Raw genomic sequence first — 17,595 nt, forward strand, 5'->3', positions numbered from 1 at the left:
TTGTACATGTAAAATTAATACGTATTTATATTAAAACTTCCTCATTAGTTGGTTATTTAATTATGTATAATATAGTTTATTTTAATCTTCAAATATACAAGTTTTCATGGGATGTTTTCGAAAGCAAGTAATTATGACCCAAAGACAAAGGGTGTCCATAAAAAGCAAAAACCAAAAATGGATTAAATCAAATAAAAGTTCTAAACTAGAAAATTATAATAAAAAGCAAATAATTGACTCAAATATTTACATTAAATATTGTACTATATGAATAAATGAAGTACAAAAATATAGAGATATTTTCTTGAATTTTGTTCAAGGTTGTTTTTATATTGACAAACAAAATTTAATATCCTTTTTATCACTTAATTAAATTTAATTTAAAGTTTAATGAGATGAAGAACTTAAAAGATCTTTAATTAAAATTACATATATTTAAAAAAAAAAAAAGGATTTATATGCGTCTTTTAATTGGATATTAAGTTTAAAATTTATGAGGGAGTATAATTTTTGTTTTATGGCTAAATTGCATTATGTTTTTTTTTAATTATAAGTACCTTCGATATAGGTATGAAAGAGGACAGTATTCGTTTGGTAAACCGTAAGCATTTCAGCCATCTAAAAATCAAGGTTCAGCATCTATTTTTGCATATTTTGTTTGTCCGAATAAATAAACTGGAGCATTTATTATTTCTTTTCTACGGTAGCAGGACAAAAGAAAAAAAAATGTAGGACAACCTTCCCTCTATGATTAAAAATTTGCTATAGGATAAGCTAATGCAAAGCTATTGTAAAAACAATATAAACATTCACGTTTTTTTTTGCCTTTTTGCAGAGCCACTAATAAATTTTCAAGGCCCATGCAGCAGGCATAGGCAAAGTACAAAATCTAAACAGCTGGTATATTTAGTTTTTATAGACCTTGAAGAACAGAAAAATTCAAATATTTAAAATTTTTAAAGTCAAACACTACTTATGAGCTAACTCTAATTATGAATTTATGCAAATAATCACTGTTAAATTGACAATTATAAAAACTTTGGAACCCATTTTTTTGGGTATTGCATCCTAAGACTTTCATGAGAGAGTAACATTGGGGTAAACTACCATCCTCAAAAGTTTCATTAATGTATTAAGGGTTTTGGTTCTAATATATCATTGTAAGGTTGTAAAATTGTTAGTACAGTTGGATATTATTTTTATCCATTTGGGTGTTTTATCTAAGGAGATTTTGATCCAGAGAGAATGGGTTAAAACAGATAATTTTGTCCGTTGATGTAATTGCCCAATTGAATATTTTCTCATAAAACACATTTAGTTCATATTTTCTTTGAGACCAGTCCAGACAATTCTTCTTAAAAGGAACGAATTAGTTCGGTAATTAAAAATTATAACCGTCTCCACCAGTCTAGTAATTTTAGAAAAGTTCAATATTAGTACTTAACTACTTAACTAGTTTTTGTCTCCGTAGAGCAGTGTATTTTGTTGAATATCTACCGGGTGGCTACTAATTCAATAACTAATCAAGATTGAGTGATGAAATTAATTCATAATTCGATTTATTTAGAATAACCAATAATTTACGAAACAAAACAAACTTGAGCTGGCTAGCTTAAATTAAAGTAGAGAAAATGGCACATGCACGAGATCATCGAATTTCCATTTGTGCACTCCAAATAGTTGGGTGTCTCCAGGACCACTGTCTACGCCGTCTGTAAGTCCCAAACATTGTAGAGGAAGAAGGATTCTGTCAAACAAGCCAAAATGGATACGGAGAGGCTAAAAAAAGTCCAGGCCAGTCTTCTCATACCCGGGAAGACCCGTGCAATAGATCTTGAGGTTCCACACCATACTTTCCAGAGAACTATTCCAATAATGGGTGAAAATGGCCTTTTGAGGGTGGATATGCTATTTTTGACAACAGCAATGAAAGATTACCATCTCCTCCGTCGTAAGACTCTTTTGAATTAGTCTTTTCAACTCTTTTTTGACCCTTTTGGCCCCTACAGCCCTGATACCAACCCTCTTGACTACACTTTTTGGGTGCATGTCGAAGAGAAGGCCTACAGTGCCTGTCATCCAAACACCGAGGCCTTCAAAGTTACTGTCGGACAGCACTAGGATGCAATGACCGAGGGCTACATTCAGAGCGGGTGACATGCCTTACACCACTGCAAAAAAACTATCATTACCTCTAAGGGTGGTTACATTAATGAATAATAGAGCTTAGACAGACATCTATTGATGGTATTAATCTTGTTGAAATTCTATTTTTAATTAATCAATCATATCGGTTTGAAGTTAAAAATTCAAAGTGTTCATATTATAATGGATCACAATGTATTTAAGAAGGCGCCAACTTTTTTTGAAAAAAATTTAATTTATTCATGCATAGTTACCAAAAGGGATATTTCTAGTAAAATATTGTAACCAAACAACTGTTCTAAACAAATGATTAAAAAAGTATTTACCAAAGACCTAGGATAGTTACGATAGATCATTTTTTTAAATATTAAAAAAGTTTCACCTACAAAGTTTATAACAGTACTTATTTTGTGCAATGGCACAAAAAAATTAGGATCCCTCCATAACTTCAGAATGAACCCCGTGTCAATGGGTTGTTTAAGACCACGACAGGTACACCAAGCAGGTTAAAAACAACTGCCACTGCCCCAAAATGTGGGTATATTTGTACCAATGGAGTTACTAGTGTTGAGGCTCGTTTTAAGATCGAATTTTTTGGTTCGGTCTTAAATAATATTTCTAGACTTTTTTTCGAAATATTTTGACCAGACTTCGACCTCAGTCTGCAGTCCAAAATATCATCGTTTTCGATAGTAGACCTATTTTCTCTCCTATTCTGATCTATGAGTTGAATAAATATGATTTATAAAAAAACATTCAATTCAGATGAGGATGTGGTGTTGATGCTCACAGTTTTTAAATAAGCATGACGTCATTTATAATTGGTCTAAGTGATCTTGGGACAATCACTTATTGCTTTCTACAATCGAACAAATTAGAACAACAAAAGAAAATGATTTAACACTTAAATCTTTGTTTGTTCATAGAAATATATTATTTAAATACATATTGTTATAAATAGCGCACAAAAAAAAAGTTTGTCTTTGTAAGTGTTTGGAAATATCAATTGAGCAAAACGTAAACCAAAATTAGGTTCAGCTATTTTACCAGACAGAAAGCACGAGCAGGCCTTTGATCCCCACATGGTTTCTTGGCAAATCAATACGACTCATATGTGGTGAGTTAACAAAAAAAAAGAGCAATATTGAGCAAAAATTAACGGAAGGCAAGATAAAAAGTATATATATTTACACCATTCATGAAGAATAGGCTTCATGGGATTCTGATTTATTTTACTCAATAAAATCTATTAAAGCCTCACTTAAACTCGCTATACCAGACAGAAAGCACGAGCAGGCCTTTGCCACATGGTTTCTTGGCAAATCTAGGAATTCCTTCTTGAGCCGAATGATAAGTTTGTCTTTTTTGTTGCAAGGGGTTCGGTGGATTTTTGTTCCGTTTCACACCATATAAAAAGTACATCGGATTCAGATCCGGCGAGTTTGGAGGACAAAAGTCCATGGATATGAAGTCTACGAAATCTTCTTGCACCAATTTGAGACTTTCTTTCAATGTGGGGGAGGAAATCGAGTCCTTTTGCATTTTATAAGCCTCCCATTGGCCACTATGCCGATCCAGGGATTCACCTTGGTCTTTAGCACGTCAAGGTAGGGATCAATGTTGATCTTGAGGACTTTAGGAGAACACGTGAGGAAGTATGGCGTGGCCTTCGGAGCACACAGCACCAAACATCATGACGTGGGCTGGTAACTTCGTCTGCATGACAACCAATTCCTTCTTACCCTTACAAATGAACAACTCATTGAGTTCCAAAGTTTAAGCTATTCTTATATTGTTGTCCCAACACAGATTCTAAGGAGGACTCCTTATCCAAATGTTTTGAACAAAGAATTCGTCAATTGATTCCATTTTTTTTTCCAACTAGTCCAGGTTTAAACAGGATGAGAGACCAAATCAGCTGCCTAAGTACCTGTGTCGCCCAAAAGAGTTAGCCAAAAGGGTAACATAGATAACCTGCGCACCCTGTATATATATGTTGTTTAGAAGTATCGAAGCATGTACAAGTGACAATTATTCCGTTTTAAAATGCATTATTTAATTTAACTTTATAATGTGCCATAGAATAATTATATTTTAATTATTTGTATTACAATAGCCAAAATTTACACCATATTGGATATTCAATTATTGTATTATAATCATCCAAAGAAGTTTAAATTCTTCAATTATAATTATTCATCTCATGTTTAGATTGCAACTTGTACGTACAACAATGACATATTTTTAAATAAGACAAAAATAATATTTTTCATGCAATTTGGAGTCCATAGGCTGCACCGACACCTTCTAATATCTTATGGAAGTTCTTACACACAAACGTTATATAGTCCTCGGACATCATAGCCCATTGCTCATTTACCGAGTTCTTGAGATCATCTATGATTTTGTGGTAACGCCTTAAGACTTTTCTCGATTTGCAGTCGGTAAGCATTATACAGAAGGTTAATATCCCGGCAATCACTTTTTTGATTTTTTCAATGCTTTAAAAGGGCACATTGTCTTCTAATAATTCTGGTTAACTTTTTTGGGGTAAGCGGAGGCGCCATTCCGCTGCAAGATCTGTTTGTTATGTTTCTATACATGTTTTCTTCAAAATGAAGTAATATGCATTTACCACATACTCTTTAGTGGATGGCCTTGACAGCCTCCATTATAACATTAGTGCCCAATGTAATGTTTTTGTCAAAGCTAGGATGTCTATTCATGTTTTCTTTGGCTTCCACGTTCCTTTATTACAGTGTAAACGGTTACTCAAATTGTTCCTGCCACTTCAAGAACTCTGAAGGAGTAGTTCCCATGTGTATAAATGTTTCAATATGTTTTATTTATTTGCGTTTTTCGGATGTATTTTATGTGACGAATTAATTTAAAATGAAAAATCTGTTTGTTTTAGTCTAATCTTCTGTTAATTTTAAGAAAGTTACAAGAAATAAATCATGAAAACTTCACAAAAATCATTTTTACAAGGCTATGTTTTTTTGTTACGCCTAGTACTTAAAGATCAATATTCTACAGAAATATTTCTGTTAACTGTGTCCTTTGTAATCAAATATTGGGGATATGTAGGTATTACAGGATGGAAACTTGGAACTTACACACTTGTATTGAGAGATTTTGTGTAAAAAAATTAGTACTGTCTGCAATTGTATAGGTAGCCATGTATTCCAAGCACCTGGTGCATTTTGAGTTTTTTAAATTGGACTGGAAATGTCATTGCAGGGAGATTCCAGGCTTAGGGCATAATCCCTTTTTCACGCATTTCACACTCCAAAAGAGGTGGCCACTCTGACGGTAATGGCCCTTAAGCCCATCTTAAATGTTAAGAAGAGGCTAGACCACAACGAGACCATAAAGAAAGAAGGCTCCGAAAAAAGGCGAACATTAATGTGGATGCTTTTAAGGACATGCCTCATCTGGCTCTTATAGGGCTACAGACTCAAGGCATCCATGTAAATCGACATTTTCAAGAGTAATTTCATCCCTGGATCCAACATGGGCCTGCCACACACACTACAAAAATTACTCAGACCTTTTTAGCTAACAACATTCCTCTCTGGGACAGGAGCCCAATATACAGTCCGGATGTCAATCCCCTCGACATTTATTTCTGCCAAATTATCGAGAGGAGGCTCGTAGCATCACATGAATGTTGAAGCAATGAAGACTTCCTTCCATGAGGATGGTGGGGCTACCATGAACCCGAACTTCATTCACAATACTTGCAATTCTTTTTGCAAGAGGCTTGTTTCCATCCGTGAGACCAATGGCAGCCAAATAGAATAAATCAGTTTGACAGAGCCAATGTATCAGAAAAAGATTAAAAAAGATTTAGTTAAATACATAATAAAAGAATAACAGGCTATTTTCTTTTTTTCTTTTCATGCGTCTAAGTTTCCTCCCTGTACAAAAATATTAATTATAGTTTAGAACGTTTATTTGATTTATGAGACTGAATTTGGCTCATAATCATATGATCTTTCCAATTCATAAAATCTATCAACTCTTAATTCTTTCATTATGACAATGCATTTTTCATATTTCAAGTGCAATATGCAATACCTTCAAAAGATGAATCAGAACAATTTGTTCATATAAATTGATAATATTTTGTCGAAGAGTGATAATGAATCCAGATTCTGTTTTTGTAAAAATCATTCTAGCTTGCTTTTGTGTTAACAGACAATATGTTTAACATACAATAATACTATCAAATAAATATACATCAATTGTATGTACTTGTACATACACACTTTAAAAATGTATTTCATTGTATAGGGCATAGTATAAGTAGGATGTGCGCATCGGATAAGAGTAAGAATGAAAAAAGGAGCCTTGATTGTTTGTTACTAAGGGTCTTAATGATACAAATTTTGTATAAATATATTTATAAATACTTTGGTAGAAGGACATTGCTTAATAACTTGTCTATGTTAATACAAAAGTATCGCGAGTAGCTTTACCTCCTACAATACAATTTTTTTCCATTTTGGCAATCTTGTTTCCCGTTTTTAATAAATAATTATAATTTTGATCAACATTAATATTTATAAATAATTGGTTGGAATATTAAAGTATTGATTTATTTGTGACCAAAATAATTGCAATTTATACGGGGCTGATGTTCTTTCGGTTTTTAAAGCACACCGGTGGTTTGACCTAATTTTTTTCTGGTAAAGTGGAAGTGAATGGTTAGCCACACACTGACAGGCCTGCCGTCAAAAATGTAAATAAAATCAGGGAAAATATCAAGATTGACCGTCATGCTAGCGGACGTAACATTTCCCCGGAGCGGAAATCGATCATAAAACCGTTTTGAACCATTTGCAGAAGCCTGGATAAAAAAAAGAATCTCGAATATGAGAGTAATCGTGTTACATCAAGACAACGCCAGGGCGTGCACATCCTTGATGACACGCCAGAACCTCTATAAGCTCGGATGGGAAGTTTGTATGAATTCACCTTACACTTACAGTCCGGACCTAGTACCAAATGACAATTATTTGTTCCTGTCTATGGCCAACACAGGGGTACAAATTTGGCCTCAATAAAGGCATTTGAAAATTTGTTGCCCGAGTTTTTTGCCACTAAGGATAAGGGTTTCTACGAGAAAGACATTCTAAAGTTGCATTCTCGTTGAGCAGAATAGTGCATACTTGGTTTGCTTTGATGCTTGTTACACTTCTTATAAAGCAAAAAAATTTAAAAACTTTTTACCTAACCTAATATTTTACACATTATATGTCATTAAAAATGATTATTTTTTAATGCTTCAATTAATGGTTAATAAATTAATTAATGGTTTCAAATTTTTAATGGTTCAAGACCGAGGACAGTTTTAGCATAGTTAGTTTTTGACTCAATTAACCAGTGTTTCTTTCCTTTGAGACACCCCTTAATTTAATCCAACATTGCAACATTGGCCTGATATGAAATGAAAAATCTTTATTAGAGTTTACATAACAAAGTAGTTATTTTTTCACAAATTGTATTTGAAAGTGACCCGTCAAATGTTGCAACTATTTTCAGGGGTTAAGACGATTGTTCACACGTTAAAGAAAATCAAATTTGAATTAGAAATGATGACAAATAGAATAATTGATATATTAAAAGAGCAAATAACTCCACCGTCCATCTTTATGTATAATAATAGATTATGATATATACATATACTGAGTGATCTCTATCAGATAATACACTCTTACAATCAAATGTAAGGCCTACCTCTGTTTAGTATTCATCATTTCTCTTAAGTCCAAATATATAAAGCAATAAATAAGTATTAGCAATATAAGGAAAACGACAACACTTTTTGGAATTGAACCTTGTTGTACTGAGCTATACAATATCTCAATTGAAAAACGGTATTTGCATTATTATTACAAAAATAAGCAATCTTGAACAAAATTACTTCTACTTCTCAATATCAGTTTTTTTATCCAAAAATCTTGAAGAAAAGTTGAGCAAAATGATAAATATTTTTACATAGCAATCTTCATTATAATATAAATTTAGAGTGTTAATATTGTGACTTCAGATATTTGAATTTTTTGAGAGATAAAAAACACTCTTCCAGTCTTCTCTACTGTACAGGGTTGGGCAGGAAAACGTGGGTTGATAATGACCGTTAATTTTCTCAGTAATATAGGAAGGTGTAGTGATTATTCTATGATATTCTGGTTCAGCCAATCTTTGTGTATAAACAAACTATAATCAACATTTTGTCATAGTGAGTGAGTAAAAAGCCAAAAGGTATCGTATCTCAGATCTCCTAGATGCTAATGTAGAGGTGGTGAGAACTACAGAAATTGTGAAGTGCTCCAGGAGTCTGTTTTTCAAGGTGGGCAGGATAAAGAAGGAAGTGGTAGGCATACTTTAAAGAGGAATCCAGAGATCCTGTCTAGCTTTGAAGAGAAAATAAAAAAAGGCCAAACAAATCGATGAATTGCCTCTCCAACAACTTATCCTTATCTTCTGTGACTATCGAGAGGGCTGTGAAGCCCAACCTGGAATTATCCTTACATGGGAGGACCTTCTAAAAAAGAGATCATGGAGGCCAGTAGGTATGACAGTCCACGTTTTGTTACCCAATCCTGTATGATGAACAGATCTCTAATGATCTTCAGAAATACATTGTTATCCTTGTTCGTGATTTATAAGTCATATAATTTAATACAATTTCAATTAATGAAATACACATAAAAAATAGTTTTGGTTTTGTACTTTATTTTTAAAATTTCAAATTTCATGATATACGATAGATTGATTTAAAAAATAAATAACTTAAATAATTGAAATTTTCTACAAAGTAGTCTGAAAATATCGGTAAATTAAATAAATTGTATAAGAAAATATTCTTTTTCAAATTAAGAAGATTTTTTTTTTTTTAGAAAAGTTTCCGAGACATTTAGTTTATAGTTCAAATGGAATGTTTGTAAATATATTCAGCATGAAATTTTAAAGGCTTAAAAAAAAAAAAAAAAAACAGAAACGATAAAAATAAATATGATTTGGGGAGAAATATATTATTATTGCTCATGTCGTTTGATGCTCTTTTTAAGAGTGTCATGTGGTCCAAATTTCAAATAGGAAAGGAATCCTATTCCAAGAAAGGCAAACGTTGCCAACATCCAGTTAAGTGTGAAAACTCTTGCATTGTTTTTGGCTATTTTAATATCAGACTCTCTGAAATAAAATCAATTTATTAATATTTAAAGTAGTGATTTCAAGTAGTGCAATGTATAATATGTGGTTTTGAATATTTGTAGATCTACCTAAAAACTATTTTAAATGATTGTTTTATAAATGAGTGTGGATTACATATATATTTTTTGAACAAATTTTCCTCTGCTTATAACAAAAAAAAATAATTATTAACCCTTGGGAGAGGCCGCAAGTACCAATTAAAGTAGCCAAATTTGATTGTTACAATTAAAAAATAAGCAATTGATAGATTATATATAAATGGATGATATATCGGGGCCAAATGGGTAAGTCATTTTAATCAAATAAAGGTTTTAATTCCTATGTATCTTAGATTAAGGCGCAAGTTTTGAATATAACGTCTATATATGACGTCAGTTAATATAAAAAACAATTTCGCAGAAAAATAAAGACAAAGGGATAATTCAACTTTTTTTTGTTACATCACATAAACAATAATTCACTCACATTCTTCAATCACTTATTGACGTTGTGTTCAAAATTTGTGAAATAAGTTTAGATAGACAAGAATATTACTCATAGCTTAGAACTTTTATTAGATATATGGAACTTAATTTGCCCTCATCTTGTGGCCTTGTATATACAAACATACAACTATTTCAACATGTCAATGAATTTTCCTACTTGATGATGACTTTTTAACACCTTCCAAGATTCAATCAGAACCTCTCTTGTTAAATGAATTTGATGCTATTTTGTCGAAGATTCATATTCAATTTTGAAAAAAAAAAAAACAACTTTACCTTGTTTTTGTGTTGTTGGGTAACATATATACTATAAATACCTTTTTTTATCAATTAATAAACTATTTTATATGTCTTTATCATAAATCAGCGTACATATATATTGACATAAATAACGTTAAATCAATAGATATATCAAAGGCTTACCGAAAAGAAAATATTTGCAAGACAATAGAACGTTGGAACACTAGGGCCTCTGTCCTAGACATATTTAGAGTTGAATGCAAAATGGCAAAAAATTTGAATCTAAGCTTATAAAAATTATCAGAGACCTATTTGTCTCAGTTAGTTTTTGAAAATAAAATACAAACTTTTGCTAAAATCAATGTTTTTTTTTTTGTAGCCTTATGTACTCTTTTAGACAGAACAAGTAATTGATTTGAAAATCAACTGTTTTGCTTCTCGACACTCCTTCTGGAAAAAATTTGCATCAAGTTTCGAGGCTCTATTTTTAATCCATAAATATTTGGCTTACAAATCGGCCATATTGTTCACATATTTTGTGAGCTTAATTTTTTCCATTTAAACAATTAATTATTTCAAACTAATTATTGAATTAAAATCAGTGCTGGTGTTATAGGAGGACTTGGAGACCTTAACCAGCTTCAAATCGTTTTCTTAAAAAAAAAATGAAACCATTTATATCTGCCATAGAGCCAATCATGAAGGTTAAAGCGGCCTTTCCTACAATAATATTTAGATTTGGAGAAAATCTGCACAGTTGGAGTACTAAAAGAAAAGAAACCAAAAAGTGACTAGACAACAATTTATTTTTCAATGCTCTTATTATTTAATTATTGAGAAGGGAACAACCAAGTGCAATGTAGTTACTAGTGCGTATGCTCATGAGACAAAGATAGAGACACTGATGATTTTTTGGGGGGTTATAAGTGTAAATCATCTTTTAACTTGGAGTATAATTCAAGATCTCTCTCAAATAAATATGGGCATTAGTCTGGGATCTGTATATATTTTATTTGTCTCATAGCTGCTTAAAGCTTATCTAACAAAAAGTTATGACAGCTTAGCTAATTTCCTTCCAAATATTCTTCTAATTCTCAGAGTTTCTACAACTTTAATAATAATCATATCACTATGAGTGAGTGAAGTATTCAATCAGTTGGAATTAAATATCCCCTAGTCACACTCAGCCTAACGTTGACCTACTTTCAATCTCCAACGATTCACAAACATCTGTTCATAACTTCACATTTTTATATGAAAACATGTATAGCACAATTTGAAATATATATATTTATGCAAAGAGAATGAGAGTTTATGCGTTGGATAATTTTACTTTCAGTAGATATTTGACACTACAAACATTTATATGCTCAACGTCAGCATACCATTAACGTTTTAGTAACTTTATATGAGCGTTCACACGGAGAGCAAAAAACTACTAAGTATATGCAATCAATTGAATATTGAAGACATAAATAAAATAATTGTACAATTAAGAGTAGCATAGTATATAGATGTAAAAATGATGTGTAGAATATTGAACTTATACTCGAAATTATGTTGCTCTCTACTTGCCTATAATTTACTGTACCCCATGCATTATATTTGAGTTTACACATAATAAACGCTTAAAGCTCGACCTTTAAATGAATTTTTACACAAGTAAGGATTCGTTATATTCTAATAATAATTGAAAATTGTTTTGTTTTTAAATGTTGCCTAAATTGTCAAAAACGACCAATTGGAACCTTGAATATTTTTGTTTTAATGTTTGCGCACAAGAAGACCTTAATTGGGATTGCCCATGACCTCAGGATCAACTGGAAGGCCGTGTATGACATGCAAACGCGATTTGAAACCCAAGGATAATCAAAAATCAATATAGAAAAAGGGGACATGATCATGCGTTTAAAAAACTGCCTTACCGGAAATCCAGTGGGGACGATTCGCATTATCGCCAAAAAGATAAATGTGAGTGAGTTTAAACTACAGGTTGGGAGCAAAATTAAGAACAAGGATGAAGGCACATCTCATTACAACGGCTACAAGAGAGAAGAAGTTGTCTTGAGCCAAGCTTGAACATGTTCCAGCTCCACCGATCTTAAGCCTTTGGATTATTCCATCTAGGCAAAGTTCGAAGGAGATGCCTGCAACAATCCTCAATAGGTCTGCGAAAAATTTGAAGGCCACAATCAAGACTGCATGGGCTCACTTGTTATGAGAATATCTCCGTAAGGTTTGTGCAGCTTCAGAAAAAGGCTGGAGGCTGTTATTGAGTCTGACTTAGGCCATATTGAATAAAAAATGTATATTTCAGTTATTAAATTTCACTGAAAATAAACTTAATTTTTATTCTCACTGTCTTAGTGAACTATTTTTTACTTAAGTTTGCAAAACAATCTCCAGTTTAAACTTAAATATGACACAGGTGGGTAGATAACTACCTGTTTCCTGATAAGACTGTTATAATAACAAATGGATCAATGGAATCAATGTATGAACTTCACATTTATATGTGTTAATGGTTAGGGGCAATCGATGATGAATAAATTGATAAATCTATTTTGAAGCAGTAATACAATTTGATTAAAAAATTAACGATACTTAATCTTATATTGTGTGTAATTGCAATGAAATTATTATATAAAATCCACCTTAACCCATATGAAATATAGTCAATTCGCTTTTGTCTACACCTAAACCGTCTCAAGTATGTCACCTAACGATTGTATATGGAATTATCCAAATATTAAGAAAATTTCCTTAATTACCACATTTGAAAGAATTAATAACATATAACTATATAAACATAATGAAATTAGTGTCAAAGTCATGTCTCAGGGAAGCTGCTGGGTGGAACAATTTTCACATGAGAGGACGATTTTAAATTTTTCGCTACACATTTACACAATTCGAATTTTTTTTTAAATACAACTTTGTGAGACGAACTTTGGATAATTTTTTTTTTTTAATATTTCAAACCTCCTTTAGTCTACGTGCTCCCTCGACTATGAAACCCTCTTCACAATATAAAATTTTTACAGTCCTAGACTACTTGTTCCATTTTTGATTTTTTGATTTATTTTTTGAAAATGAATTTAGAATCTTGATTTTTCTGGTAAATAAATTACAATTCTTGCTTAATTAGTTTAACTTTTTTTTTACAATTTGGGAGCCCTTCTAACTTTTGGAATTCTTAAAATATTCATGCTGGAGGGGCATGTACCCCACTCACACAGATTTGCACCCCTTACTGTCTCAGATTGAAACACAGTTTTTTTATTAAATCTGGTCTTCTGAATTGGGGTACAAGAATCAGTGCTGTGCTTATTTATTGAGCGGCCCTAATCAAAATTTGGTAAGTATAAGGATAATGACTGAGGCCAAATAGGGTGAGCTGGTTTATGGTTAGTTTAGAAAATAAAAAACAGAGTTTTTTAATTATTTTTTTTTTCAATGCCCATTTAAAAAATATCTATATATTTTTTGTAATTTTAAATGTTTTCCATTAATTTTTTAATGTCTAATTATCATATTTTGTTATAAAACCTACCTACGTGGGCCTTATATCTGTGCAGGTTTCAATGTACTATTATTAAATAATCTTTCAAGGAACTGATTTGATCGACAATAAGTGCAATATTAGAACAAAATTAAATGATATAGCAACACTCTAATAGTCCCTTAACATAATTCAATTACAAGTATCCTCACTCCATAATCAAAAATAAGTAATGTAATATAACATATTTAACTTACGAGGTGGCATCAGAATTTCCTTCCTTGAACTTTTCAAAGACGATTTTGTCAGCCTCTGTTGCAGTAATGGTCCTAGCAGAGGAAGGAGCATGGAATGTACGAATTCTTTGAGATCGAAGAATAATATTACGCAATGCCAATGTTTTAACCATCATATTTATGCCTAAAGAGAGTAAACCAGTAAAGAAAAGAAAATTAACAACCCTCAAGATTTTTATACTTGAGAGACGACTCAACTTTAATATTTTTAAGACTAGAACCCCGATGAGCTCATTTTTGAATACCATATACCACATACTTTCTCGTAAAATATTATCTAATTTTCAAGCCTTCCAAAAAAATGTATTTATTAAGCATAATAACATTAAGTCGATTAGAGGACGTTTCAGAGTCTTTTCAAAAATATTATCAAAAAACATTATATTCTACTTCAGTGGACTTCTATCTATCAATTTTATATATGTTCAAACATGTACTCAGACATATTAGAAGAATATTTCTTTGATCTTTTGGAGCATTTATTGCATCTTTAGTCATTTTATCAGACTCAAACATCATTATTTTGTTGTTCTTAAAAGTTTTGAAACAAACGTGGGATCAATTTTGATACTAGGAGTCCAAGAAAGCTTAAAGCTTATCTAACAAAAAGTTATGACAGCTTAGCTAATTTCCTTTTTTTTTCCTTACACTTTTATTTGTTAGTAATAAACTCAGAATAGTGTTCATAAAATCTTTTTTTAAATGTCAAAATAATTTTGCAGTCAAATGACTCCTTTGACCTATATTGAAATGGGTAGGTTTATTTTTAGTATGAGCAATCCCTGCGAAGGGAACTCCTATACCACCATCGTTCTACTGTTAAGAGCTAAAAGGGAACTTTATACAAAATATTCCGTTAGTTGTAATACAACATGATATACAGTATATGTTTTTTGAATGAGAGGATGGGTGAATGTTTGAACCGTTATGCCGCACAATAACAACATGGGAGTTGCACATATGTACAAAGGAAGAGTAAAACTCCCCGCCTATTTTAACAAACTGTGTCAGTCCTTTCCTCCATTTTTTGAGATTTCATAATTTCCCTGCTTTGCAGAAAAATATTTTATTTTACATATATAGTCTATTACAAAAAAAGTATTCACTATTATTCAAATACAATTAATTATATAGTGTTGGATACAAGCCCATTGTGGAGCTCGGACTAGTTTCAATTTTTACACTATGTGTTCAGTCGAGTTTATGTAAGGACAATATATATTTTTTCGAGTTCGGCCAAGTTCAAATTTATGAATGATGTGTCGAAGCGAGTTAGTGTTAGAATAATTTATCAAATTGCAAGTTCAATCCCATTCAATTTTTTTAATAATGTATATAGTTGAGTTTGTGCTAGGACAATATAATAATTTTCGAAATCAGTGGAGATTGAGATTTGGAGTTCTGTGTCGAGTCAAGTTCGTATTAGGACAATATAAAATTTTTTTGACTGGGTCTAGTTGGAGTTTTAAGCTCTGTTTTGAGTCAAGTTCGATTATGCCAATTTTTGAATTGGGTTAAGTTCAAATGGTAGTGTTTGAACATGGATTTTGAGTTTGGCCACTTTCAAAATTTTGGATTATATGTAAAATTTAGTTTTATTGTTAGTACAATATGATAAATTGTTATTTAAATCAAATTTTTGTTTTTAAAAAATATGTCAAGCTGGCGTTTTTGAGCTTTTTGTTCAGTCGAGTTCGAATGTATCAATTTTTGAGTACGGCCAAGCTCAAATTTTTTAGTTTTGCGTCTTGTTGACGGGTTAAGTCAATATAATAATTGGAGAGTTTGACTTTTTTCACGAAAATAATATTTAATGAGGTTTTAATTTTTTGAATAGATCAACTTTTCCTTAAATAAAAAAAAAAATCTATCATTGTAAGTAATATTAATTTTTCAATTTGTTTTGAGAGTCCAAGTAATGCCAAATTTTGTCCAAAAATATTGAAAGTGAATAATTTGAGTAATTTTCAGAAAATACTACGCCTATCTAACTTTACAATTAACTAAAGCTTCCTCTTAACCAGCTACTTCACCAATAAAACCCCAGAGAAAACTATATTGAAACAAGACACTTATTGATGACGTTAACAAAATAACTTTTATTATTGAATAGATAATAAAAATATCAAAGAGCTTCGTTCAATATAGTGATTGATACTTCCTTAAAAATGGGGCCTCTAAATATTATAATGGATTAAAATTTTCAGTTGTTTGCATGATGGAAGTACAAAAATTAACTCAACCTCATTCTAACGTCTATATATTCTATTTACAAAAGTTAAGCACTATAGTTGACTTACCTTTTATATCTTGAAAGAAAATGAGAAAAAACTTGTTAAATGTCTTGAACGAAGACTCAAATAGGAATAACACAACTTTTGGGAACGTTTGGATGAAGAAAAAAATATTCTCTTTAGTTGAAACACTTTTAGTACACCACACATGTATACAAATATATGCAACATCGCTTACCATTGAAAGAATGTATTTTAGTCCCCGGCGCGGAGTGTTACGTACTTTCGCTCACCCGTCCCTCTAACACTGTTAAGGACTTGTGAAGTAAGGAGAAAGAGAGTGAATTCGATTATATGTGATGATGACTTTTTTTTTGTTAGTATAACAATGAGTATTTTATCAAAACTTCTCTCCGTCTATGTTGCTATGCGTTAATTCCCGTTTCAATGTATTAGGGCTGTTGTATTGGGAGTGCTTCCACAACTTCATATATCAAAAAGTACAGACAATTACTAATACCAACAACCGTTATTTTAACCATGTAAGTCCCAGATGAATTTGAAGCTTTAAATACTTTCATTTTCTCAGTAGTGAGATATTTTGTAGTTGGCAATTTGAATAGTGTTTGCATAAGATGGTCTTACTTTTGTTTAATTTTTACAAACCATCGCACAATAAATTGTGTTGCTCATGAAATACGTAGAGTAACAGCACTGATGATTTGTTGAGGACTCATAAGTAGTGATGGGACAATTAATGGGAATCGTAATCGCCATCAGAAAAATAATGTTTAATTTACCATTCTGAATCTTATTTGTTACTGGTAGTTAACTATTTATTACTCTACCAAGTAATGAAAAAAAAAAAAAAAATGGAAAGGAGAAAGAAAATTTTATGTTTGAATTTTTTTTTTCAAAATATTTAATATTTGAAATATAATTTATTTTCATATATTTTTCCCTAAAATTTTATTTTTACAAATGAATATAAATCAGATTATTATCAGATTCTCAAAGCACAAAAATTGTATTCTAGAGCTCAATGAGACTAGAAATGGTGTTGAATTATAACTACAAAACAACCAGAGCGTTAGTCCGCTCAAAAAATCCTGAGTTCTCTCCCGCTCGTTTTTAAAACAATGAGCGCGCTCCCGCTCAATAAAAAATGAGCGGCGCTCATTTATTCGCTAGTATTAGAACTTGACAACTCTTTATATAGCAAATACATATTTTACTTAAGGATTTGAATGGGTCACGTGGCCTATTGTCAGCGTATTCTGTTTTCTTTAGTTACCTTTATTACAAAGAAGTGAAGTGAAAAAAATATTATTCAGTTTATTTGGTAATCTATTAAATATAATTATAACTCACTAATCAGAGTTGGAGACTCGGACACTGGTTGTAGTTAACTTTAATGATATTGGTACTTCCAGCACTAGGCGGAAACTATTTGGACTAGAAAAAAGAGT

The 17,595-nt window shown here is 31.5% G+C and overlaps 1 long non-coding RNA gene across 1 annotated transcript; it reads right to left on the reverse strand.

Annotated features, from left to right (window-relative positions):
• Window positions 1-8,869: 8,869 nt before the first annotated feature.
• On the reverse strand, window positions 8,870-16,448 carry LOC121116844 (uncharacterized). The gene is made up of 3 exons (XR_011779665.1): window positions 16,193-16,448; window positions 13,854-14,016; window positions 8,870-9,348 (listed from the first exon to the last, which is right to left on the reverse strand). It is a non-coding gene; the product is annotated as an uncharacterized lncRNA (long non-coding RNA).
• Between the last annotated feature and the right edge of the window lie 1,147 nt (window positions 16,449-17,595).

This window comes from Lepeophtheirus salmonis, chromosome 4 (genome assembly GCF_016086655.4).
Source record: "Lepeophtheirus salmonis chromosome 4, UVic_Lsal_1.4, whole genome shotgun sequence".
NCBI lineage: Eukaryota > Metazoa > Arthropoda > Copepoda > Siphonostomatoida > Caligidae > Lepeophtheirus > Lepeophtheirus salmonis.